The sequence below is a fragment of the Nomia melanderi genome, chromosome 3 (genome assembly GCF_051020985.1).
Source record: "Nomia melanderi isolate GNS246 chromosome 3, iyNomMela1, whole genome shotgun sequence".
Classification (NCBI taxonomy): Eukaryota; Metazoa; Arthropoda; class Insecta; order Hymenoptera; family Halictidae; genus Nomia; species Nomia melanderi.
This window is the reverse complement of record NC_135001.1, coordinates 2,151,549-2,178,782: the sequence shown is the minus strand read 5'-3', so window position 1 is coordinate 2,178,782 and position 27,234 is coordinate 2,151,549. Positions and strand designations below refer to the sequence as shown.

The 27,234-nt window shown below is 41.4% G+C and overlaps 1 protein-coding gene and 1 long non-coding RNA gene across 4 annotated transcripts in view; one reads left to right on the top strand and one right to left on the bottom strand.

Moving 5' to 3' along the window:
- The window catches only part of LOC116430303 (uncharacterized), a 72,675-nt gene extending 47,770 nt beyond the window's left edge, over positions 1 to 24,905 (bottom strand). Inside the window, exons 1-2 of the long non-coding RNA XR_004235685.2 lie at positions 24,771 to 24,905; positions 8,333 to 8,462 (exon numbers count right to left, since the gene is read on the bottom strand). This is a non-coding gene — a long non-coding RNA (uncharacterized LOC116430303). The remainder of the gene's footprint in view (positions 1 to 8,332; positions 8,463 to 24,770) is intronic.
- Fas1 (fasciclin 1 Fas1 domain-containing) overlaps positions 1 to 27,234 on the top strand; it is a 407,539-nt gene that overhangs the window by 124,204 nt on the left and 256,101 nt on the right. The gene's annotated exons all lie outside the window — the stretch shown is intronic.

Sequence of the window (27,234 nt, the reverse complement as noted above, 5' to 3'; positions counted from 1 at the left end):
ACCATTCCTTTTATTTTCATAAGTGACTGAGAGTCACATCGTAGAGTGATTCGTTATAAAAACACGTGGTACGATTAGGGTTAAACAAAACTCGGGTTTTTATTACTCAATCCTATAGAAGAAGAAGTTGATTTTATTCAATCTACAAACTCACATTCCTTCCATGAAAATATCCTCCAATACTCTATACATCTACATTCTTTTTTCAACTTCTACGTACCTCCGTTCGATTTGTCTACCTAGATTTTCTTTCCACTCATTTCCCTGTTATTCGAGGTCTCATTCATACCACGCGTAGGAAGAGATGCATAATTACATCAAGGAGACGCAGTATTTACTCAAGCAAGATGTCCGACCGAGACTCGTCCCCCTGGTCATTTTCGATGCGCGCAGGTCACGTCCAATTTCATTAGCGCCCGTTCCTCGCGGGGCAATGAATAATCATTCGGCCGTGGAAAAATCGCGTTGCCCGGTCGGAGTTCTGGTCGAACCGTTGGTCCTCGGAACGTAATTAAATGGCGTTCGCGGTAGGGCGTCGCTGGGAACGCGCGGGTTATACAGGGCCACTTAACGGCGCCGCGGCGCTACGCCACGACGTGTCCCGGGGTTTACGTGGTTAGCATGTGCACACGCCGCTCGGCCTATTAATATGCTCGACATAACGCGAACGGCTCTGTAAACTCCTGCCAAAGAAGGAAATTGAATGCGGACCCGTCCTAGAGGGAGACAGTCGGAGCTTCCTCCCTCCTTTAAGGCTGTCGCCCACTTAACGCCGCCAGACCAACGCCGTCGTATTTCCATCGCGTTCGGGCCTCGAGTCGAATTTCAAGGGAAAGCAAAAAACTTCGAGTTATCAAGACTTTCGTTACTGAACAGAAGGGAATCGAGAAGTTTGTCTGGCTACAAGGGGTTCGAGTTATTGAGGTTCGATTTATCGAGGTTTGAGTTATTGAGATTTCAGTTGCCAAAATCCGAGTTACCGAAATCTGATATAGATCTATAGTGGCGTTGCAATTCGTCGTTGACTTATCGTTTCATTGTAACTTCACGTCCATCCTTTACATTATGCTTTCTTGCATGACTGTGCTCCGAAGAACTATTTCACTGTTGATAATTCGATAGAAAAAGAAGGAAACCCTATGTTTATGTTTATTCTAAGGCACTGTCAGGGTACGAACTAGACCCTAATTATTGCACTTCGTGCCGTCTACTAAAATTTATTGTCGAAGGACCACCCAATTTTACACGGAATGGGGCCGTAATACTGTGCTTGTAGGTTTACACAACTCTAATGTCGTCCAGCGTGGATCCGTCCTTTTATACATTTTTTGGGATCCACGCTGGAGACAATTGACGATCGAACAGACGACGGACTCTCTCCACGGTCCGCGCTGCTGCGCTAGGCTCGTGGCTGTCCGCGTCGAATGCCACAATCTTTTATTCCACTATACTTTGTATGAAACTCCAACAGCACTATACTTGATAACAGGAAAACAGATTGCAGTGATATTATCTTGACGTCAGCGTTTGTCCAAACCTTAACACGTTGAATGCTGCATGATTTCATACAGCAAAATACACAAAATTGGGTAATATTATTTACAATATAAAAATATTTTCAAATAATCAACGTTTAATTGAACGAACTATGGTAATTCGATTTGGTTGGGGTCACTGGTGACCCCTGTGGCATTCAACGTGTTAATACTGCGATACTCTTGCAAAAATGTATTTTCAAAAGGCAGATCGACGCGAGAGTTAATTTCGTGAAATTCTTACAAGAACACGACAGTCTCTATAACAGAAAATATTAGTGTTTTATTTTCAAAATGCAGATCGACGCGACAGTATTAATTTCGTGAAATTTTTACGAGAACACGACAATCTCTGTAGCAAGAAATGTTAGTGTTTTATTTTCAAAACGCAGATCGCCGCGGCAGTATTAATATCGTGAAATTTTTACGAGTACACGACAATATCTGTAGCAGGAAATTCAAAAATAGGTACCGGAATACCCGATTGCTAACAGAAGGATGTAGGCGACAGCCTTAAGGCTGCCGCATCAGCAGTCGCGTCGCCGCGGGCACGAAATCCTTCGACACAGATTTCCCTGGTTCCGATCGCTCGCGGGACTCGCTCGCGGACTGTAGTTGCGTAGCAAATCGAGTAGAATGATATGCCGAGTGAACCACACTTTCCCTCGTTGCTTTACGACAGCTGGCACCCTCTAATAGAGGTGGAACGGTATTAGCTGCAGAATTATTATTATTACCGCTTCTGTAAGCCTTTTGCCGTGATTGTAGAACCATGCTAATTGTGGGATGTTCATTTCGTTTGTCTGGGGAGCGTACGAGCTTTAGGTAGTAGTGTGTTTTATGAATCGGTGGGATTAGATGTGCTGGTGCCTGGTAATGCGGTTAAGATGCAGTGGAGTTTGTACCGTTCGTTGCAGCGAACCTGGCACTCGTGACGTCATAGGGGTGGATACAGCCGCTCCAAGCAATCCAATTGCGAGTGGAGAAGCGGCTCTCCCCACTCTTTGTCGCGCGACTCGGTAGTGTACGCGAGCGCCTCTGGGAATCATATACCAGAGTCGAAAGTTCGTGTGAGCAAGGCGTGCGCCTTCGAATCTGACCAATCAGACGAGAGTGACAGGTTCCTTGCAACGGACTTTAATGGTCCTGGTTTTTTTAATCAGTTGTTTATATTGAAGGATTATGTTGAATTTATATTGAAAGGGAATTTTTAAAGTAGGATGGAAAATGTGTTTGATTATTGGACTGAAATGAGAAACTTGTGTAATTTTTAGGAATTTTTATGTAAGTAATGTATTAAGATATTTAATAGAAATAGGGGTTAAACAGAAATTTCTCTCTTGTGAGACGATCATGAGTGATTGGAAGGAAGATATGAAGTTCATGAAAGAGTTATGAGCTTACATGATTTAAGCAGTCAGGCTTTTAAGTTGAATAAATCCATTCAATCCATTAGCAAGTAAAAACAGAATATCCGCGGCATACGAGGATCATTGTATTTATTGCGGAATCTGTATTCTGAAAAATCCTTCACCGAATGCAATGTAAAACTTCATGTAATTAGTAAATTGCGAGGCTTCCATTAAAGAAATTTTCATCACTCGACTGTACCACGACGCGTTCGCGTTTTTCATTAAATAATCTCTGTGTAAAGGCATTAATTATAAAAGCACTCGATAAAAATCTACGGGATTCCAATATTCATACGACGACCAATCAATTTATTTGGGGGATAAATTTCTATAACCACCTGATCATATATTCAGATGAAATTGAGTAACGTTTCTCTACGAATAATTTTCCTGTTGAACGTTAAATTTTACTCCTTTGTAATGCTCTCACGAAGGATTTTATGAATTCTAAAATACACTGGCTTTACAGTTATCGGATTGTTAATTTTACAGCTCTGTAATCCACATATTCTGTCGCTGATTAATCCTGAATTATGTAGCCAATGTGGTTTTTCAATGGTTTTCAGTATTTAAATTGAAAACATCGTTGATACTCGATCCACGCTTTTGTTCTATCACGATGTTAATTATATAATCCTCTGTGAAACATTATTATTGTGATCTACTTCTTTCAAAAGATTAACAATTTTGTTTTCTTCTCTGTTTCAGGTATTGCTCATCTTTTGACGTAGAATGATACTTATTTTTGCCGGTGAGTCGACTCGAGAGATTTCAACAGATATTTTAGAGACTTACATTTAATTATCTCATTTTCTTTTTGTCACGAAATTTAATTAGCTGCTAACAATTTACAATTTCATCGAACCTGTCATCGCATTATTCGAGTTCCAGTTGTTTCCAGTTAAATATCATTTGATCCGTTTACATTCTTATATCTTGTGCGATATTGCCAAAAGAGTCTGAAATAATAGATTGCCGTCCAATGAAAATATTTTCATTTCGACATGGTGATTCACGCTGACAACCTTTTCTTAGCCTGAGTTTCTCGCAATATTTAACAAATTTTAAAATCAAGTTATTTTATTATAACCTCGTAATAATCGACAAATATTCTATGATACGATTCCGTGCCCAAATATTTGAAATTAAATATGATTTATTCCATTAATCCTAATAAACTACACAAATGCTTTTTTTGGTTCTACTTTTATAAAATCATTACCAAATTACGAATTACTACAGTCTCATTGCAACTACAACATTTTATCGAAAATATTGAAAAATTAAGAAGGTGGATGAAGATATTCTCAGGATTTGTACATGGTGTTCCAACGTTAGCGAAGAATATCTCACCAGATGCTAATGACCATTGCATTTTAGTGTTGCTGTGAATTCAGCTTAACTCCTTACAAGTGCATTTCCACAGCGTGTTTCTGTTTACATCCGGAATATCCTTTTGCTTGTATGCGAACGCAGCAACGTGTCGGTGGCGTGTTTCACGCAATAATTAATCTGCGCCGCGACTTCACTCTTTCACTGTCAATTATCTGACGCACGAGGCGCGAAACCGGCAAAAAGTGAAGCTCTCGCCGGTTAAACGCTGCCGTACACTTGGCGTCGCTCGTGAACCACGCCACACCAACATCAACGCGTTTACATCATTATATTCGTTTAGTTTACGAAAAACCGTTGTTTCACTTTCCATTGCGGCGTTTATATTATAATGCACGAACAAATGTTACGAATGTGTTAACTAAAAGACAAAAATTCGACATACATAGATCGACGAAGTTTAATTAAACGAAACGAAATTTTTATTAAAATTTATCTGAAAATGCGAGGAAGTATTTTGGATAATTCAACACGTTAAGCTAGCTTATTCTGTTTATCGTTTAGACCGCAATATTTAACATTGTCAAATTAATTAACGTGTTAACCCCTTGCCTCACAATATCGTGTCACACAATACTCGTGATGAAGATTTCAAACAGAATATAACTGAATTCTTTCGAATTCAAATGAAACATAATTCTTCTGTTATCAACTATTATACTTTCGATCAAACAAATACATAGAATATGCTGAAAATAGTTCTCCCCTTTTCAATAAATTATTAATGACAAAGTAGTCGTATCGATCATAGTTGAGAATAAAATCATATGGCAAGGGGTTAATAACTTATAAATTTTGAAGAATATATGAGCTATACGAAAGGCGTTGATATTGCAACCGACTGAACAGAACTATTCGTGAAGAAATCATCTTTAGAGTTCATAAAGCTGTAAGGTATAGAGTTAAACATACGGTAATTATATTTTTCTTACATTATGAGGATATTATCAAGTTTTTTCAATTCCAACGTTGTATAAATAGAGAAACTAGATTTACTTGCACAAAATTGTTATTTTTCAAGTGAATATCATTTCGTATAGCAGGAACTACTTAGCAGCATGTTGACAACCAATTTTCATTATTCGAATAGTGAAATTTTGGGATTTTGTCCACAGCCGGGCGCACTGTGCGACGTGGAGAACGGCGCGCCGGACGGTTCAAAACACATCGACAAGAAACTGCACGTACGGCCGCACCGTGTAACGTTACGTTTGCCGGATATCTGCATGAGTATCGGGATACCTGGCCGCGCCAAAAGCTACACAAGGGGGCTGTAAACGATCCGTGTAAACGTTGCCGGTAGACGGAACTGATTGCTTCTCTCGTCCCCTGCAAATATGTACGAACGCGAATGAACGGCGCGCGACACACGCGCGTTCCCTTCGTTCCTGTCCCAGGGAGATTTCGTACACGCGAACCGAGTTGTTTGAAATTATCTACCGGGTGAACTGACTGGACTGTTGATGGCCTTTTCAATCGTTCCATCGGCGTGGAAACGTGTCAGAAAGGCAATCGTTCTTTCTACGATTTCATCCTACACCGATAGAATTGCATTGATTCAATAATGCGGTTTTCTTGTGACTTTCTTTTCATAAATTAACACTTAGGCGACCGGAGAAGAACTATAACAACAACCTCTTCGATTATCTTCCATTGAACTCGTTCAATTAATTCGATTAGAAACCGTGATTTGTAAAAACGAGAACCGTATTTGATGAATTGCAAATAATCCCACTTTAAGACAAAAGATCTCCCACTTTTCACGTAGCAAAGTATTGCCTTTTCTTCTGTTTATCTCTTCTTGGGAAGATCTCATTCGCTTGGCTAAGTGGGAGGATCTCATTCGCTTGGCTAAGTGTTAAGATGAACGATGGTGTCTTAATGCAATATGTATTTTCCTTTGTCATCTACAATGCTTCGTCTTCCTGTGACCTTCAGCGTGCCTTTCCAGAAAGTTTCTTGTCCGTGATGAAAATGATAAACATATAGTAAATTATAGAACTATGAATCGTATTATTTATGGTACGCACGGTACTTTTTGAACGTGCTTGTTTTAGAATGTTTGCATACCTGCTTTTGGAACAGTAGGTTAACATGTTTAAATAATCGGTATAAATTCTTTATTTGGAACAAAAGTGTGACGGCGTTGCTAATTGAAGGCTTGACAGGAAGTTTAATTCACGTCGAGTTGAATTAAAGATGAGTTTCCTCATTTATTTGTCATAAATGCAATGAATATTGATTAACTGGATAAGTTAATCTCAGTTGATACTGATTGTACATACTGCTATTCTTACAGCCGTTTAGCACTTTCTTTCTCGTTAATAATGCACTGGTCCGTAACGAAGAATAAAGGAAACAAAGAGAGAAATGCCCACGGGCAAGGGCAGATGCAAATATTTACGCCGATCGTATTAAAAAGAGTAAACCGTCGTGAGTGGTGAATAATCCTCTCATAAAATATTGTGAACTATTTCCCCGAAAACAGCCGTGGAGCAACGTTGAAATTCTATTTTCCATTTTATCATTCGCTGAAAGCTTTTATATAGGAAATAATGCTTCCCAGCTGTCTCTTCATGCTGCTTTTATTACGTGTCAAATGCAACTTTCTTCCTCCGTTTATTTATGAACGTATGTAACAATGTTCTATTTTCATTATACCTGTATACACGTAGAAAGCGGAAATTTCACGGGAAATTATTTTATCGACGTCCACGCGCCGCGGAACATTTCCAACGCATTTTATAGAGTGCATTTCGCGTGAGGTCGAAGGTGAACAATTAATGTCTCTGGAAAAGTGTTATTACCCATACAGCCTGATTCGTTTCTTCGCGAGAATCCAAAGCATCGAAATATAATACGAACAAAACAAAATAAGAAAAATAGAGAATGTTCGCGTTAATTGATAGGAATCGAATGAAAACTGACTTCTACAACATAAAATGGCGTTCTCGTATTGCTCGTTAAACGCAGACACGCGCACGCGGGCGAGCGTAAAAAAAATTGTCGGCGAGTGAACTGTCAGCTTTAAACTGTAATCCCTATATCAGCCCTAGTACCATTTCGTTTTAAATGGTAATTCTGAATGGAACTTGTGTCTATCGTCCGATAGCTTCCAAAACGTTGATCGCCCGTCGACCCGGCTATTGTGGCCCGAGAATCGGTGTATTTTTTGTTCATCGAAACGCAGTTCACTCCGGAAATGTTCGTGTATAATTCCTCGATCCGCGGAGAGGACGACGCGACGCGACGTTCCGGCGCAATTATATTTCATTGTCTCGTAACCGAACGGGCGTTACCTGTCAAGCTTTAATGTCCTCCATAAAATGTTTATCCGCACTGTTTATTAATTTCATGACACGGCGTCCCGAGTTTGACGAACGACGTAATTACGGAGTAATGAAAACTCCACCGAAACCATCTGTCGTTATAACTCATTAACGGAAACACATTGTTCAATTACACGGATACGTTTCGTTATAAATTCATTCATCTGCCAGCGCGTCTCGTTTATCTATGTAACTCACTATCGTATAAGAAAATATTTTTCACCGTATTTTCACGAACACTTCCACGATATCGATTCCAGTTGAATACTCGTATTTTCCTCGAGGCTAATAAAAAAAAACTTACGAACTCCTGTTTACCGCACAAAAATTAGAGAAAAGAACGGCAACTCCGACGAAACAACTGTAAAAGCAGTGCCTGGCAAAGATGTTTTTAATTACTGGCAACTGAACCGGCGTGCTTAATTAAGTGATAAATCTTGAAAGAACTTTCGAGGGAACGAGTGGCAGCGCCTGTAGCCGGCTAGCCGTTTGTAAGCTGCAAGCTTGCGCAAACGACAGCCAAAGTCAGTTCGTTGTTTATCATTTTCCCGATTGCTGCTAATGTTCTTAGGCGTGGAGACGTGCGTCGGGCTGAACGCGTCCGGGGTGTGTAACGCTCGAGGTGTTCCTTGATAATGCGGTAACATGCAAGAATAACATTTACCTGGACGAGAAGCTCCGTTAATATATCATTCTGTGGACGTCGCTTATCGAAGAAACTAATTCACTTTTTTTCCCTCGTATTGAACGGTCCTGAGCGCTCAACCCTGTCCATTGCAGTAACCCCTCGTCACCTGAAGGGACAAATAAATCAAAATGAAACGGAAACAACGCTTTAAGCAGATAACTGCCGAGTATACGCGATATATTAACCCTTTGAAGACGAATGACGACATTTTACCGACGTTAAATTTTTGTTTTCAGAGTACTGGGTGACAAACTAATGATTTCATTGTTCAAACAGCAAGAAATCTGTTCTTTTGTTCTCTGTTATTTAAGCATTCCATGTGTAGTTTAGTAGAATCCACAGAATTAGTATTTGTTCTTTTACTTGTAGTTTGTCATAATCCTCGTGAATCAACGATATTAAGGTAGTCATTCAGTGTTCTTGGTTTTGCCATAAGTTAACTAGTAACTAATATGTGGTCAATTACTAGTTTCCTTGTTTTCAAGCATAATCAACTTCTAACGAAAGCATTTATCAAATTTTTATGATACAACTGTCTCAACAAAGTTCACTTTGCTATAATATAAGAAATTCAAACAGCATTGTCGCGCATAGTCTCTATTTAACCTTTTGCCCTACAATATTGTGCCAGGCTCGTGATGAAGATTTCAAACAGAATTTAACAAACATAAATATTATTCAATCTGTTTAGTTTAAATAAATCATTAATAACAAAGTAGTTACATTAATTACAATTCAGAAAGAGGTTATAGAGCAAGAAGTTAATAGAGGTTAAAGTAGCAAGCGTTCACTACTATTTACGCAGAAAATTCGCTTTACCTTATCTATCGCTGCGTTTACCTTATTTATTTATGTTACAACTCTGAAACTATAAAACGAGCGTTCGATATTTGCGTAATACAGTTTGATCGCTTCGTAACAGTATTTCAAATGTCAAATGCCTTCTCTGTCTTGTTACGATTATCTCTTTTAGGGAGTCGAGTGTTTTTCCAGATAATTCGCGGGATGGTTCCGTAAATCGATCGAAACGGAGACCCTCGACAGTGCTGCATCGCGACAAAAGTGGTTAACACAGCGGAGCAGAAAACACGATTGCATAAATGGCGCGGAAATTGCTCCTCCGTTCCGCGGGAGAAGGAAGAACGATATTTGCACGCTTTATCTCTTACGATAATGCGTTACTGCTACCGGCCTGCAGATGCCTGTTCATTCGTTACCAGCGTAAACTCGGCAGAATCTAATATACATTTTCCAGTTCGAAGACGTAATCGCATTCACAGCCGATACAACCCATTTGCAGCGATTCCATCAAGTTTCCCATATTTTCTCTTACATTAACATCCGTGCCAACCGTTTCACGATGAAATTTAAACGATTCTCTTGAAAACAATCGAACCGTTGGAATCACTTTTATTCCGACATTTATTTTATACACTCCCAGAGAATCAATATTCATACGTTCATTTACAATACACATCATACATCTTGCGACTACAAAATCCATTAACATTTTCTCATCGATTGTAAATGGAAATTAATATAAACACACTCGACTAGCTTTCAGAATTCGCTACTGTTACGCTGTCACGATAAAAACGCTGCATTAACCGTGCTCTGTATACCGTGGGAAAAGTGTCTTTTTATTTCGTAGGTGGTTAACCATTCTCCTTTTTCTTCTCTAACTTGCCGTTTTTTAACTTCCTCTTTTTCTTCCCCTCGGATTTTTCTTTTTCTCTCCCTTCAGCTTCTTCTTTTCCATTTTTCTCGACTACACCCTTACTCAACGTTACCTTTAACCGGGGTTAGGTCGAAGAAAGGGGTAGTGATAATTTTTCCATTAAAGAAAAATCCAGCACCGGTATCCGCCGACAGCCGAAACTCGAACTCCAAACAAGTTCCGTCGAACGTCTGTTCCGGTCCATTCGAGCACGAATTTTCTTTGAGATTGCCCGTTATTCCCGCTTTTGCCTTTCGCGTGCACGCAGCTCCTTTGCGCGCCGCCACGTTCTTTCAATCCTCCAACCTCGCCTCCGCTGCATTGTAGATCCGGACGTGCTCGAAAGGTAAACAAAGCTCTCTCGTTCTTCGCTTGCCCACTCACTCACTCACTCACTCACTCACTCACTCACTCACTCACTCACTCACTCTCTCACTCTCTCCCTCCCCCCTCTCTCTTTTTCTCTTTCTCTCTTTTTGTCCCGTCTTGCAGTTATTTTCGCCTGTACGCAGAGCTATCCTCGACTTCGCAAGGCAAATTCATCAAAGTCTGGAAAGGACTTTTCTACCCGGCCTTTTCGCATTCTCGGTGTCCTTTCTTCTGGCCACGATGCTCAGCCCCGGCTTAATAACCCACCGCTTCTCTAGATGCATTTTAAGTTCGCCTCTTTGAATTCGCTCTGCCAAACTTTCCCCTGGCAATTGCTCCCTCCGGTGCGGCGTCGACACACCAGTCGCTGGATGGCGATAATGACGATCTTCCGATCCTTATAGCTATCGTTTCCATTTTAATGTTGTATAACGATGTTCGTATAAAGCTGTTGATATTGTCGATATAGAAGACATTGTTTTACGCTGTATTTTCATGAACATCTATATTTCGTGAAGATATTCCTATAACTTGGGTATTTATCGCTTTTTGTTGCTTCAAACGTTGTCTTCCTTATCAACGGCTTTAGTAGACTAGTTTAAAAAATATCGTTGTTTACCTAAAATTGTGAACCATGAATATTAGAAAATTACAGATTCCTTGTAATGAGTATACTCAGAAATCCTAATCATTGAACAGTCGGTCAAATGATCCTAGGTTTTCAAAAAGCCTTTAGCGAATCATTGTAGTCACTGTGAAATGTAGCAGAAAGAGCGTTATTGATTGCTAGATGCAACATTGACGCGCGAATGTAATTGTCCGTCAAGTCTCTGACAATGTCTTCGCCGAGTCCATCGTGCGGAGCCCCCGCTGCGAAGGGGAGGAAGCTTGTAACGCATTGATTCGATGAGAAAATTGTCGGGGGACGCACGGACTGGGGAAGCGAAGGCAACGATGCACCTTTGAAGGATCGTTTCCGGCGGTTTTTTCCCCTGCCGGGTGGAAAAGCGCATGAAAAACTGGGCGACAGATGGGGCGAGTCGTTTCGTTCGGTGTATCGGTGGTTGCACCCGGGAACGAGGGGGTTGTAAATAACATCGTGCCTTCTTGCCGCGGTTATTGTAGGTTTCGTTCACCCCGAAGCTTTGAATTATGCGCTGCAAACCGCGCTCTATCGCTCTGTGGAGTTAACACTTTGACCGGCACAAGTGCCTTGAACGTTTTGCTCATTATTATTATCCTTATTACATATTCTTTCGTCTCAAAGACGGGTAGAAGGAATTATTAACCCTTTGTACTCGAAAGTTCTTCAGTAGAAGTATTCAACATTCTCCGACGAGATACAAACGATGTTCTTTGAAACTAATTGATCAGGAAACATACATAAATTAAGAAGGAAAGTTATTTTATTGGAATATTCCACATATTGGTGTATTATACACAGCTTAATATTATATATAAGACTTTATAATTTTACTGTGTCAAAGTGACTGGGAGTTACTTCTCGAGTACACTTTAGGTTGTACTATTACCTAGTCATATGTGCTGTTAACCTCTGGACCCAGAATATCGTGTCAACTAGCCACGGAAAAATTCGTGGGACTCAAACGAGTAATAATATCGTCTATGAAACTTTTTAAAACGCATAAAAAAGAGCGATAGCACTTGCCTGAATTTGTGGCAGTCGTAGCGAAAGGGTGGATAGGTGCAGTATTTAGTTTTATAGGAAACCTTGGGCCTGCGACGTTATACAGGCCACTCTTCCCTCTTCTTTGATTCTGTGCTCACACTTACTTCACACTTAAAAAGGAAACATCCTAAAACCACGGTAAATTCTAACCCTTAACGGTCGTAAGTCACTTCTCACGTGACAACAGTACTTCGTCGCTGCGATCGTATGTCACGTGGAAAGTGATAAGACGGTCAAAATTCGCTGTCTGTAAAATGTAGGTGCGATTGCCTTGTCAGCTAAGAATCAGCAACGGTGCAATTAACATCGCAATTTTCGCATATTTACCGAAATCAACTGCAACCTAGTGAGAATCGTGTATAAAAGCTAGCGTCCGATAAGGGCTAAATACTATAATCGCATTCTTTCCTTAGTCTAATTTCATTAAAATTTGTCCAATTTGTTCAGAATGATGCGACTTTTCCAAGCTGTTTGCGTTCCTTACCGCGTGAACCTCAACGACTAGCCAAATTCACGGTTTTAATGGCGACGCCGGTGGAATACGTCCATTAGGGTTGAAAGTGATTCTACTTCGCGGAGTATTGCCTCCTCCCCTAATCCCGGGGAAGCTAACAACGTGCCCGGAGAATGACAGATGACGTTCACTTACGTATACAACGTCCGCGGAGGGTGAAAAGAAGAAAATAGCAGCCTAAGAGACACTCGATGTCTCGCACCTCCGTCGGCGTATTTTGTTTCCCTTTCCGTTTCTTCCTGGAGATTGACGTCTTATTTCGCGGGGAAAATAAACGACGAATTTGTCTTGGAAATAAATTTCCGCGTATTTTTCTTACGGAAAATTGTGGCCCACTATTCTTCGCAACGTCATTAACTCGACCGCATAAAGCTTTCAGCCGATTCTCGCCTCGTCTTCCACTTCGAAGAATGGGGGACTAAGCTAGGCATCGAGGAGACTGTAAATTAAATTGCTGCTTTCCCCTCGAACTATTTCTAATACAAATACACGTTTGTAATTTTACAAACCATTCCATGCAAATACCGCGGCTATAAACACTTACATATATTTAGGTTATTGATCGTGAACTCATAACGAAACGGGGCCCGCCGGTTTCATTAGGACGGATGAAAACGTATAAAAAACTTTTATAAACTGACAAAGTACAGCGAGCAGGTTCATAAAGTTGGTTAACGATCTCGTAAGCGTCAACTATGTAATATACAAGAATACGATCGGTAATAAGAGCGTTAATCCTTCCCGCATAACGATTATCTGCGCGTAATATCTCTGGGGAAGCAGTGTTTTTAGTCGGCTTATCGACACTAACCCCCGTGCACCCGGGAATGATGCGAAATGACGACGTAATCTGCAAAGGTTGATCTTCTAAGAACATAATGAACGAGTACGGCAGACTTTTCTATTGAATTCGCCCTTTAACGACCACCGTAAGCGCCAAGGTTTCAGCTGGATATCTTCTCCCAGAGGGAGAACGAAGTCCGAATCTTCTGAGATCCCTTCTAGCGATGGATACACGTCGCACTCGAGATCAAATCAACGCAGGATTTATTTATAATGATTCACACTACAAAATGAATCATTTACAAAACCGATTTCTCGTTTAACTAATCCAGTAACATTGCTTTATCCCTTAGATATCGCAATTCGTTACAAAAACTAAGCCTTTTAATATTGTAATCCTCGTCAACGATCGTTAACTCTTACTTTCCCAGTCATCCAAACTTCAGTACTTAAACTTCCCACATAAACCACATAAAATTCCAAAGAATGGAGCATTTAATTTCTTCAATGATATTGTCAACCCCATGCATTTCTTAACACTAACCCTACCGAGTACCACTCAAATGACAGAATTTAAAATTCTGCGTTTTTCGTCGATTTAACTTTACATCAATTCTCATATTGTCCGATTAATCAGTATTCCACTCTTTGTCCTTCCTTTTGTTTCGGTTCCCTAAAAGGAATCTATTATCTAACTTGTTTACCTTTATCGTCTAACCAGTTATTTGACTGGTTATGCTAGGAAAAGTGCCGATAGTGTTAAAGAAAACAGGAAAATGGGCAAATTCCTCCCTCACAGAAAAAACTTCACAAACAGTATCCGAAAAAAAATCATTTGAAGACGCACAGTTCAATCCGGCAAGCTCCCCAGAAATCGAATGATCAAAAGCGCATCGGTACCGCATCCCGGTGGAAGTAAAATTCTCATCCCCCTAACCCTCCGTCATTTCCTCCTTTCACCAATCCGGTACACAGAAAACGACACGCGAGAAGTCGGACGTCGGTTCGTTCGCGGGAGTGGTTTTTCGAGCCGGTTTGAAAGCGCTTTTCGACTTTCCGCGCCGGTCCCGATATCGACTGTCAGACATCGCGCTGACAAAAGCGGGAAGAAATTACGGTTTGATGAATGCCCGGCAGGCGCGGCCTCTCCCCTTCCTCCCCTCTGTTCGCGTCCGCCCCATTCATGGATGCCTAACCACCGACTACAATGGGCCCTGTGCTACCGAAAAAAATGACACGGTCATCTCGGTTTCACTTAATCCGACCCGGTGTCAGACGTGGTGCCGCGACACCGTCAATTTCCTGTCGCGCCACCCCTTGTGCCGACTGAGTCCTCCGCGGTTGGCGATCCGCTCCTCGCGTGTTCCAGTGACACGCAACCTTTTCGATTATGAATGACGGCTTGCGATATCATATACTGTACGGATCTCACGTTAGTCAAGCTGACTTGTGGCTCAAAAGTGAAGGGAGGCGAAGGGTCGATTCCAAGTTACGACGATGGGGGTCTCGATGTGTGATAATAATGAGCGTACGTGGAAAACCGAGTGTTGTGAGTGGAAAAGTCTCCTTACTTTTCTTCACTTTTAACGCTAGATTTAAAGAACGTCAATTTGATGGATAGCGAACTTTTAAACAGTATTTAGGTTAAGTTGATTTTGGTTTGTGCGATTATGGGAATAGATATTGTAGTATTCTAGTTTTCAAACTACAGTTTCTGCGATCTATATAAACAAACACGTAGTTTCGTAGAACTAATAGAATTACACGTAGAATAAACGTCCGTAAACAATAAACTCTTGCAGTTGCTATAGAGAAATTTCGAAAGCTCAATTTAACTGCCAGTAGTTATAGCGTTAACAATGTACTAACGTTGACATACTCCTTTGTCTAGACATGACAATAAATATTCTCAGTGATGTATCAATAAACAGACTCTCCTTGAATCTACAAGATGCAAAAAGATTAACAGAACAACTGTGAAAAGTTTGACCTTCCACTGTTCGTTTCGTTAGGAAAATTGTTATTAAAACTTATAAATAATATTTCAAAGCACTGTAACACGCCATTGTAACATTTTACTTGGTACAATCGCGAACATTCTGCCTGTGCACGCGGGAAGAAATACAGAGAAAATGAAGCGGTTCATTATCTTGGTTTTTATCCCGTTCCAGCAAAAACAAGTTTAAATAGACCACGAAAGTCGTAAAAATTTTAAAGCGCCTGCGGGTTGCGCGTCACTGGTGTATTCTATTATACACGGCCAGCCGCGCGCACGGCCAGATGTCACACGGGCTTTCTAGAGGAGTGACACACCGTGACCGATGTCGTTAACGTGTGAAAAGCGTCTAACCGGCCTGGGGAGCTTCCACATAGTTTTCTGTTGGCGCTCGGTTTCATCCCTCTCCTTTCCGAGCTTGCGTTTCGTTTCCCGTTTATCCATCGTTCGACTCGTCTAATTGTCAGTTAGTGCGCGCGGCGATCGATTAACCCTCTAAGCACGTCTTACTTGGTCATTGGACGCAACAGGAAAGAGGATGTCGTTATCCTGAATCGGTAATCGGCCGGTATACGAGCCGCGCGATGTCGTGTTGATCAAATTGCTGGATGGTCGGTGCAGTTTTAGTGTTACTCGTAAGCGAGTTCACGACGTTTTTCGGTAATTTATTTTGAGACGGGGTGGCGGAGAGCGGCGGGGGTTTAATTCTTTGCAGTTTCGGGTGATAGATTTTTATGGGCCACGATTTAGGAGATTGCGCTGCGAAATAGAATTGGAATTCTACTGCAGGCATCCCATTGAATTTGATAAACGAGAATATCGTTTGTTTGTTTTAGGGCGAAACGAAGCACGCCTCTTCCCGTTAATATATTCAATCGGACGGTTTAGGTTTACCGTTGGAAATTGTTTAAAACACGCGACAAGATTGCGCGTCCCCTTCTTTCAACGGCCGCTTCGAAACTGATCCCGTCGTATTCGTTTCAAGGTTTAACTTTCCGCTGTTATTGATCTTCCGCCGTTTCCTTAACTACATCTCGCGAAATTACGCGATAACTTTCCTCCAGGGGCGCACGGAAAATCCATTTACTTTTCTTTGAAAATTTCTCTCCCGGTAGGATCGCGCGAAACTCGACGCCGAATTACCAGCATAAATCAATTTCGCTGATTAAAACGTTGCGAGAAGTTAATTGTTGCGCATTTCCCCGCTCTTGTTATTCGGGGGAGGGCACAAATAACGACCGGCAAGCGCAACAAAGGGAAACCATCGCGCGAACGAGATAAACTTTCTAATTTAAACCAACCCGTGCACTCTTAAACACTCCAAAGATCCTAAACATCCTAAACAAAACATACACGCATTCTACGAAAACCAACTACTCCAACCACATCAAAGAAAACCAATTATTCCCAACTTTCCAGTAATCATCAAGCAAAAATGAGTTTAATTAAAAGTACATCGGCCGAACGAGATCATCTAAACAGCTGAAATTCTCCGTCCAGATGGCGCCGGCAGCGAAAAACGCTCGGGCCGAGTAATTAAAATCCCGGAAAGAGTCCTGGCGTGATCGTATCTCAAAGGTTCTCTTACAGGAAACGCAATCTGGTGTTCTAGGAGTCCTGTTAACACTTCAAACACGATGGCCGTCCGTCCTCGCGGCCGAGCGTCGTCGGTTGAACCGCGATCGCGATCGGCCCGGGCCGGAAGAAAGGAACCAGACGGCGACAGCTTTTGTGCTTGCCCTTTGATGGGACAATTACCCGAGCATGAAGAGATCTACGCTACCGAAAACGGGATCCGAGTCGCGTGGCTTCTTCCGATACCCTAACTCGGCAGCCTTGCGCCGGCGCGAGTCGAGGATGAATGGGAAAAGACAAGAAGATAGAGAGGAGCAATCTCTTTCATCGGATTCAGCCGACTTCTTTTGCCTGTCCGGCAGGCTCTCTCACAATAGGAATCACGAGGCACGGATAGGAATACACGGTTCATTAGTTTCCTCGAACGGCTCAGAGGAACCGTCCTCCACTCTTTCCTTCTGCCCCTGCCGCGACCCCTAACCTCCTTTCTTATCCGGGTCCCGTCCCAGCGCTCCGCGACTACTCCACGGTCTTTATCTTTTCGAACCGGATACGGTCCTTTTAAATAGGACCAGATCCCTTTCCTCTCATTGGCTGATTAGATCGCGCCGGCAAGCGTAATCTCGGTAACCAAGAATCATCGCTCTTAGGCGGAGCCGGGGGTACTTATTCCTGTCTCCCGGCCGCAATTACCCGCGGTGCCCGATGTCCCCCGTACCTATACCGCGAGATCGTTCTCCTTTTCATTCCCAATGATCCTCATGGGAAAGGACATCGAATGTTTCTTTATCATCGGGCTGATCGTTGACGTTCGGACTTCCATGAGGACTTCATCAGGAATGGGGTATGCGCTAGGGATTGGTAGAGGATAGGGAATGGGCAAATTGGTAGAGAGGGTAGTTTCGATGAAGGATTTAGTGCAATTTAATACTGAATTTACGGTGTTTATTCTGTACTTTATTCTATTGCAATTAGAAGACTTTGTTTGTATGGTTCGTGGAAATTAGAATTTTAAGGATGGAGGACTGTAATGTGTATTCGCATAGTGGCACCAATCAAAATCGACTTAACTAAAGCTAACGTAAAATCAAAATATAAAGCACTCAATTCCACACTGAATTTCCTATTAACACTAAAACTACCGGACGGTTCAAAATTACACATTTATGGTTTCCTCTTTTGCAATGATTGAAAAGATAACAGATGTTTCTCTGAGAAATTATTAAAGACATTGATTAAACAATATGATTGATTAACAATTAAAGCCTCAATAGATGTACTCTTGGAATTTCTATAGAAAAATCTCTAGAAGTTAATTTGACGCCGCGCGTGAACTAACGAATCCCTTTTTCCGGTAGAATCAGAAAATCAGCCGACTGGTAAAATTTGTCATGACTCCAATGAGAAAATATAGATTTCCAGCTGTCACTTCAGTCTCCCCGCCATCCCCCGGGAACTTCGCAGGTGTATGTCGAAATAAAAATACGTGTACACCTTCAGGAAGATATTTCTTCGCGTTGAACGTGTTCGGTACCACCGAAAGAAGTTGCAGATTCGAAATTCGACGTGCTATTATATTATGCATGTACGCAGAAGCCCGATGTATATGTATTAGCCGGCGGGGCAGGGCGGCGGGAAGGCGGCGCGGATCGAAACGATGAGAAGAACGGTGATCGATACCAGCGGAAGGGCGGCCCGAAACATTCCGCTATGGTTATAAATCTAGTTAACGTTGATTTATCTTGCAGAAAAGTTACGAGGCCACGTTTAAGCTTAAACAGAGCGGCGCAAGATCTATGCGCCGTCCTACAAAGGACACCGTGCTATTAATCTTTATCAATTGCGAGTCACACCGGCCGGGAAATGTGTCATTCGTATCGCGTACAATACGTATCCATCTCTTTTAAATATATCGACATTATCACGGCCCTACATTCCAGTCGAAACTACCCCAGAAAAAAGAAAAATTTCAGTGTTGCCTGTATAGATGTTACAAAGGTACATTTGCAGATTTATCTAGAAATCGTAGAATTTTGGAATATTTATACCAACTTTTATACTGTATCTAAGAAACTTCTTAACTCTTTGCACTCGGAAGTTTTTCAGTAGAAATATTTGAACATTTTCTGATGAGATAAAGACGATATTTTGTGGAACTAACTCACAAAGAAATCATACGTCGAGGAACAAAGCTATTTTATTTCAGTATTTCTCTCGAGTGCAAAGGGTTAAAATACTACTCTATCCTACATAAAGAATGTAATTAACACAAGATCTACAAAACGCGTCGATTCGACACATAGCGAATTACAAACTTAGTCAACATTTCTCTTAACTTCAATTAATGCAATTACGAACTTGTATCCTAGTAGTACTTCTAAATCCCAATTTCCAAGATCTAAACGAACATCAATTTCCCTCGGCATCCAATAATTCATAAACCTCCGTGAACCGTATTAACATAATCACCACAATCATCCACACGAAACACGTACCATACTACATGAAAACCTTCAAACTTCTAATCGCAACACCAACGAAACAAATCCCCCTCTTCCAACGATACGTTTCACAAATTCTCTATCACCCCATGCTCAACAGATCCACAGTTGCCTGCAACTCAGACGAAAATCGCCTCCGCTCGGGAGCAAGATTCTGCGCAGACAAAAATCCACGCCGGTGGATATTGTTCAAGGAAGAGCGCGCCTAGGATCCGAAGGTATTCCAATAATGATATAAAACGCGCGGAAGGAAGTGACGGTTCGAGAGCCGCGGAATCCGACCGCGATGTCTCGACGATATTTCTGGCAAATAAATCCAGACTCTCATATCCAGAGAGATAGAGAGAGGTGGCGATGGCGGCGCGGTTTCGTTTCCGACGGTGGTTGGCTCCCCTAAATTTCCTTAACGCGACGCGCGTATATTATTCGATCCCGAAGCCCGTGTCGCCGGGAACTTTTGTGCTCGTCGCCGGAGCTGGAGGAAATACCTACGCCACGCGGCGGAGAACGGTGTCTACGGGGCTGCTGGAAGGCAGCTAGCTAGGCTCGGGCGCAGGAGCATAGACAGCACATACCGAATATCCTTTGCGAAATCGTGTCTCTGCCTTTGTAACGGCGTTTCTCCACCGAGCTGGCGCGCCAGGCCACTACGAAGGAGAGATATTGAATCGATAAAACCCTCCTCCGCCGAGTTTTACGGCACGATCCTTTTCCGGGACAATTTACGACTTCCGCTTTTTCCACCGCTATCCGTCGTTTGTGCCGATTTCGTCTGCAGCCATGTCTCCTTTATTAAATCCGTCCGCGCACCGGTTGTCTTCCACCCCCTCCGGCTGCGGCGGTCCGATTTCTGTTTGGAATCGGCCGCGTGCATAAATTGTGTACCGGCACGTTGAGTTTTGACCCACTTGGGCGGCAGTTTTACGCGAGTTATGGGGAACGGGGGAATTCATTCGACCGAACAGAAATTAAAATGTCAACGTTCGTCGGAGCAGGTTCTTCGATCCTTTTTAATTTGTGGGTCTTGGTGGTTTGATGCGGCGATCGTTATTGTTTGTTTTTAGAGGGTTAATACTGAGATGCAATTTTACACGTTTTTGGAGGATTATTGATTTAATTCATTTATATTCAGGGATACAGTGGGGTTGAAAAGTTTGCGGCTAGATCGTTTGAGTGTTTCTTTGGTAGGATGAGTTTAAAGGAATTCTCGTTAATATAATGAATAAGGACATATTTATAAACATGGATGAATACTACTAAGGAAACCATATTTTAGCCACCATAATTATTTTCCGAATTTTTCCCGATTAAACAGTATGGCAAAGGGTTAACCTAACAACCATAATATTTCCCTATACTTCTCAACTCGACTTGTTTCCAGCGTATCAAACCGATTAACACGTTCGCTACCAGCGCTTATTTCGTCGATGGTCTCAATTATAATATTTTCTTCAATCCAATAAATCTTCTAAACAAACTATTAGAAAAATGAAACTGAAACGAGTCATTGAGTTCCCAAATATAATGTGGTAGTTTACAATTTCTAATAATAATATCCATAGGATTAATTTCACTTTCATTATGCAAAATACAGGATTACAACCGTCATAAATATGTACCGCTGATAACGATCACGTTAAACGATTCCGTAAAACTATATTCACACGCTCCAGGATATCCAAATATTCAGTCCTGAACAATATTGCCAACTCCAACCGTTCCCCCAACCGAATCCTTAAACCTCCCAAAGAATCCCACAGGATCCTTATTCTCTTTCTCTTGGTAGGAATAAAATCCCGTCAATATCGCTGTACTCGGGGAACCCGTAAAAAGGTCGCGAGTCCGGTAATAGCTGGCCGATACGATTCAATCAAACGTCACTGAAGAAATCTGAAACGATGAAAGGACGCCGAGCGGGTCTGGCCGCCAGGAAAAATGGGAAAACGCGTCGGCTGAATGGAGGGAGCATTGTCGCGAGATTGGACCGGGGTTCGAATCTTCTTAGGAATATCAGCGGGCCCTAGCGACGCGTCTCGAACGGGGATCTCGCGTGGCTGTTCCCCGTATAGCCGGACTATTATCGTCTACGCCCACTTCAATTAGGTTTCCACGTTGCTATCGTGGCCGCATCAACATTGTCTTCCACTCTGGAAGCGCGGGGTCGAATGTAATCGACCTTACAGCCAAGCGTTTCCGTCCCTAGTTAACGTGAATGCCGAGCAACGCTCCGGTGTGTCCGCGGCCGCTGATAATCTTGGTTAAATAGCGCCCGGGCGTATCAAGCCCGCGGACGAGATTGAAATAAGCCCATTACTTCCGCGGGATTCACGATTTCATCTCGGCCCGCCTTACGAGTCACGACTCCGCGCGCGCGCACTACGACAATCGTAACTGGTAGACTGGCAGGTTCTCGAGCAAATTTACATTTCCATAGTTGAGCGCTAATGCAAAATGATCCTTCCGTTTTTATCGGCCGAGACGAGATTGCCGTCGAATTAGGTGACATCGAAGGTTCCTTGCGACGAAAGGAGTCTGCTTGAGAATGACGGAGTAATCGTTTCGGTGTGAGTTATTAATCCATTGCTGTAGTATTTACTTTTACTACTAAGCTTGTGCAAAATGTTTCTATTGGAAATGGATGATTAAATAATGAAACAGTATCTACTTTACAGTGTGACTTTATTATAACGGTTTTGAAAAACACATTTGGCTCTTTCAAGTTCTCGAATGCGAATGACTCGGAACACCCAAAAGTCAGTTGGGGTCCGCTTTTCTTTATAAGACCGTTTATGGCGTTGCCTGGAGAAAAGTCTCTTAACTTCGCGTGAGAAAATTCAGACACATTTCGTTACCTTCCTATCGCCTCTGTTTAGACTAAAGATTTATGAACAACGTTGGCATTTTTGCTTTTGCTAGCTTAGCTTTAGTAATAATTCAGTTTCTATCGACAGTTTCGAGGAAACGCTATAAAATTGTCCACTGCAGTTTAAGTTGACATTTAATTTGACGATGAAATATTGGTAATAGCAAAATAGTGGTTTGCTTTGATCCATGCGCTTTGAGCAACATTGATGTTTAAACTAGTCCCTAGTCATTGTATGGCAAGGGGTTAATTAAATCAATGATCTCGTGTTTTGGAAGATTGTTAATGGAATAGTGTAACGTATTTTAACGTCGCGTAGTTGAAAATAGCAGCAAATTTCCGATTTATTTTCTAGAATTCCTTCTTCCTCTAATAATCCGTCAGAGAAACATTTGTTACCTTTTTAATCATTGCAAACCGAAAGAATCAGGAGTGGGTCATTTGCCCCATCTGCTAGTTTAAATATTAAAGCAAGCTACCATTCAGTGATCAATTGTTCTTTGGGAATATATAATCTTATCTCTTAACGAAGGAGATCCTCGGGATCTCCGAGTTTCCGGCTTGAAAGTTGAAGCTTAACACATTGCGCACCGGCTGATCTTCAGAAACCTGAATTCTCCAGATGGCAATTGTCAGTGATATCAGCTTATACTATACATACAGAAACTCAGATATTATACTGGCATATAATATATTTTAAATAGATAATCAATTGGAATTAAATTTAACATTTCTTTCAATGCTGTGTTAACTAACAAAGTCGCACAGCTAAGTATCTTTATATAGAAAGTAATGTATTTTAAATATATAATCAGTTCTAATCGAATTCAATGTTTCTTCTCAAATGCCGTGGTAATTAGCAAAGTTACACATCTGAGTGTCTTCATATAAAAACTTATTAACATCTCTCGGGAACGTTGGTCGCGATATATAGGATCCACATTTCCTTCGGGATAATTTGTCGGCCAATGAAAATTCCCGGGTTAATCGGTAAGGCGGAAAACTGGCTTGCAACCGGCGCAGTTCGCGAAACGACAACCGGCTCGTTAATCCCCGCGAGCCGAGCTGCATAAACGGCTGTAAACTCGAAGAAACAACGCGGAAGGTGTTGCCCTGGCGCGGGGGCGCGCGGAAACTGAGACAGCCGACTTAATAATGTTGCGCTTTGCGTCGCGCGAGTGTGTATAAACATCTTATAACTTGGCGCCGCGGTGATAAAGCTATTCGTTGAACTCCGCGGCTCGTTACGACGATGACGTAACTGAACGAGGACGTAAATCTCTCTGGTACAACGGTACACGCCTCGGTTACGTGTACCCCGCGATCGTGATTAGCAAAATTAATAAAACGCGATGTACCTTATGGGTCTTTCATGGCGCCGGTTAATACGGGTTTACATCCCTGTAATTAAGAACGTCTTGTCGACTAGCCGCACTGTTATTACACGTTACAATTTTATTTGAGGCATGCGCGAGGCTGATCTGTTGCATACCGGTGAATTCCAATTAATTCGTTGGATGTGTACGCGTTATTTTATACTTCGTTAAAATTCGAAGTTTACTTCCCAAATTTCGTCTCATTTCAACTGTCGCCTGACTTCAAGATCTCGACCCTTAACTTTCGTTATGACTGTGTGATTTTAGTTTAAAATCGGAGAGTGGATCCTTATTTCCATCGGTGTTCTTGTTATTAGTACGTGGTTACAATTTTGGAAGTCTAATCTAAAATCAGAAATTTATTAGAATACGTTACACTATTCCATTAACACTAAAATTACTGGATAGGTCAAAATGAACCATACTCGATGTCTTCTTTTATATATTAAAAAGATCATATTTCTTTAAGAAATCATTCAAGAAATTGAGTTAGCAATACGCAAACTCAATTTTATATCAGTTAAAGTCTCAGTACATGCAGTCTTAGAGTTCCCATAGAGAAATTTCAAAGAGTTAACTCTCTATGAGCCGAATTTTTTTTCATGATTACAACAAAATATATTTTGTAACTTCCAAGCAACAATGATGTTAAAGTTTCACATATGAACGTACAAAAATTGAAGTCAGTTGATCACTTCATTTTATTCACCGCTTGGAGTACACAATGAAATAAATCAACAGGATGCCAACAAATTGATACGTGACTTCAAAGTTACATGAACCTACAGATGGTTAATTTAACTGCTGGATTTTATTGTCAACAGTCCTCCGAAACATCATAAATTTAATTAATAGAAGAGAACCTTTACAAAGAGGTATACAGAACAATATACAGATTCCCCTGATAAAAAATACGGTATCGCGAACGGCCCACGCGCGGACAATGTTTCATTTATGAAACCGAAATTTTACATGCGACGATCTAATATTTCATCACGGAAACTGTCGGCTCAATCGTAAACGTACTTACATACGCACACGAGTCGAGGGTCCTGGCGTTTTATCGAAGTCAGGGGAGGCCGGTTTACGCTCGTCTCCCTCATCCGGCCCGATACACACGTAAGTGGCGATCTGTATGCAGCCGCGTGTAAGCGCGCCCATAAATTTCGCGATTCTTTCGCGGGCGTCGCGCGATAGCGGCTCTCCTCGCGGAAAGGCGGCATTATGCGAGATTGCTACACGCGGCGAAGGAGGCCAGCGCGTGTCGCCGGGACCCACGAACTTCCAATTACATTACAGGCTGCCCGCATGCCTGCTTCGCGTGCACGCTTAAGGCTACGCGCACAACGGCGTCACCGATCGCCTTGCGATCTCCTGACGGTACGCGAATCAGTCGCGTTTTACTTTCTTTGGAAAGGTCAGTTTTGATTCATCTTTCTTTAAGGTCAGACTTTATTTATTATGATTTCTGCGTATCTTTGTTGTTGTCCTGCGTATTACAGTTTTAATTGCAGAAAAATTCATCGTTTTATCTAAATTTTGATCTTTTCTGGAAAGATCAGTTTTGATTCATCTTTCTTTAAGGTCAGACATTATTTATTCTGATTTCTCCCTATCTTTTTTGTTGTTCTATGTATTTCTGTTTTAATTGCAGAAAAATTCATCGTTCTATTTGAATTCTGATCTTTTTTGAGAACGTCAGTTTTGATTAATTTTTCTTCCAAGTCCATTTATTATGATTTCTACGTATTTTTGTTGTTGTTCTACGTGTTTCAGTTTTAATTCATTTTTCTTCGAGGTCAGACTATTCATTGTGCTCGTTGGCACAATTTTCTCAGAGTTAAAACTCATTTATCATGTTCTTTACGTATCTCCCTGTGGTCTACAGCATTTCAATTTTAACTTAAAACAGAATTCCTCTTCCCATCTTAATTTTGTCAAAAATTCGTCGATTTCGCCACAAAAATCACCAAATGTTTCCAATGCGACCAAATGGTTCACGCATCGAAATCGCATCGCTATAACGATCGCTACGCTCGTGTGCATACAGCCTAAACCGGAATTCATTACAGCAGCATCGACCGGCCGCAGGGATGCAGATCCGAAAGACGCGGTTGCTGGACATCGTTTCAAGTAATTCCTCCAGTCTTAAGACCTTCGTCGGGAATTAATTGGACAAATAAATGGGAGTTGATTTCGGAGAGCAACGATCGCGGTGTAACGTGTCGGATAATGTATCGCCGCATAACGAGCTCAGTGGTCGAATTCAGCGATGAATTTATTTATTAGATTCGATGTTATTATTTTTGATAGGATTTGTTATGCGCATATAAAATGATTAATATCGCGAGGCCGTGCACTTGTCGAAATTGCGATAACGCAATTATAATGCTTCGTTTAATGATTTTGGCAATGAATCAACCGGCGCGAAATTTTCGTGGGAAAGTTGAATTTGTCTCGTTTAATATTGTGCTGCAGTTAGCAATGTTTAGTTTCGAACAATTTCGACTAATTTCGATTAACGTTTACGTTGCAGTCATTTCCTCAGATTAAATTTATTGGATATAAAGTTCTTCTGTTATTCCATAAAATTCCCATTACTGTTCGGTTGAGGTAAAGGCTGCAGTGGTTGACCAGTTAAGACAAATTATCTGCGTGAATAATAGTAAACGCTTGCTCTTTTATTAAATAGAAACTCTGTGCGTGAAAATTCTGTTCTATATAATAACTTCTTACATTATATAACAAAGCGAACTTTTCTGAGATAGTTATATTATCCAAATTTTATAAACATTCTTGAAAATGCAATAATTGCATCAGAAGTCGAGCCTACTGTCAATAATGCTCGTCAAAGTTCAGATAACAGAAACGTAATATTTGTTAAATATAAAACTACAACTCAAGTAATGAAAGTTTCAGTCGTAACAAGCGAAACTTATAAATATTAATGTCTCACCGCGAATTACACACCGTTTCTTAACGACGACATTAAAGAAATTGCAATACGGAGACGTACAACCAACGTCAATGAAATAAACCTATAATAAACAATTTCACTCAACTGAAAATGTTTCGACGTGCAGCATATCTGTCGCGCCTATCGAAAGATTATAACATTTCTCCTAACAAATGGTCAACTACCGATGACAACTAACAACTGGCAACTACCAGGTCAATTACTGCTGCCTTCACCTCACATGTCTATTGTTGTAATATTAAAAACGAGGTAACGACAGGAGAGATGTAAATATAAGATTCTAAGTCCATAAAGACCCAGTGAACGTTCTCATCGTCGTTAGATCCGTAGTCGATGGTCGGGGAATTAAAGAAGACTCGGCTCGAGAAGAAATTAACGAGATTAATCACGATGGATGTCTGACGTGGCTGGACAATGATGCGGTCAACGTCGGTGCGCAACTCCCAGTCGAACGATGATTCAACCCACACGACAATAGAGCCGCTTATCGCGTGACTAACGTGATTGGACGAATTAA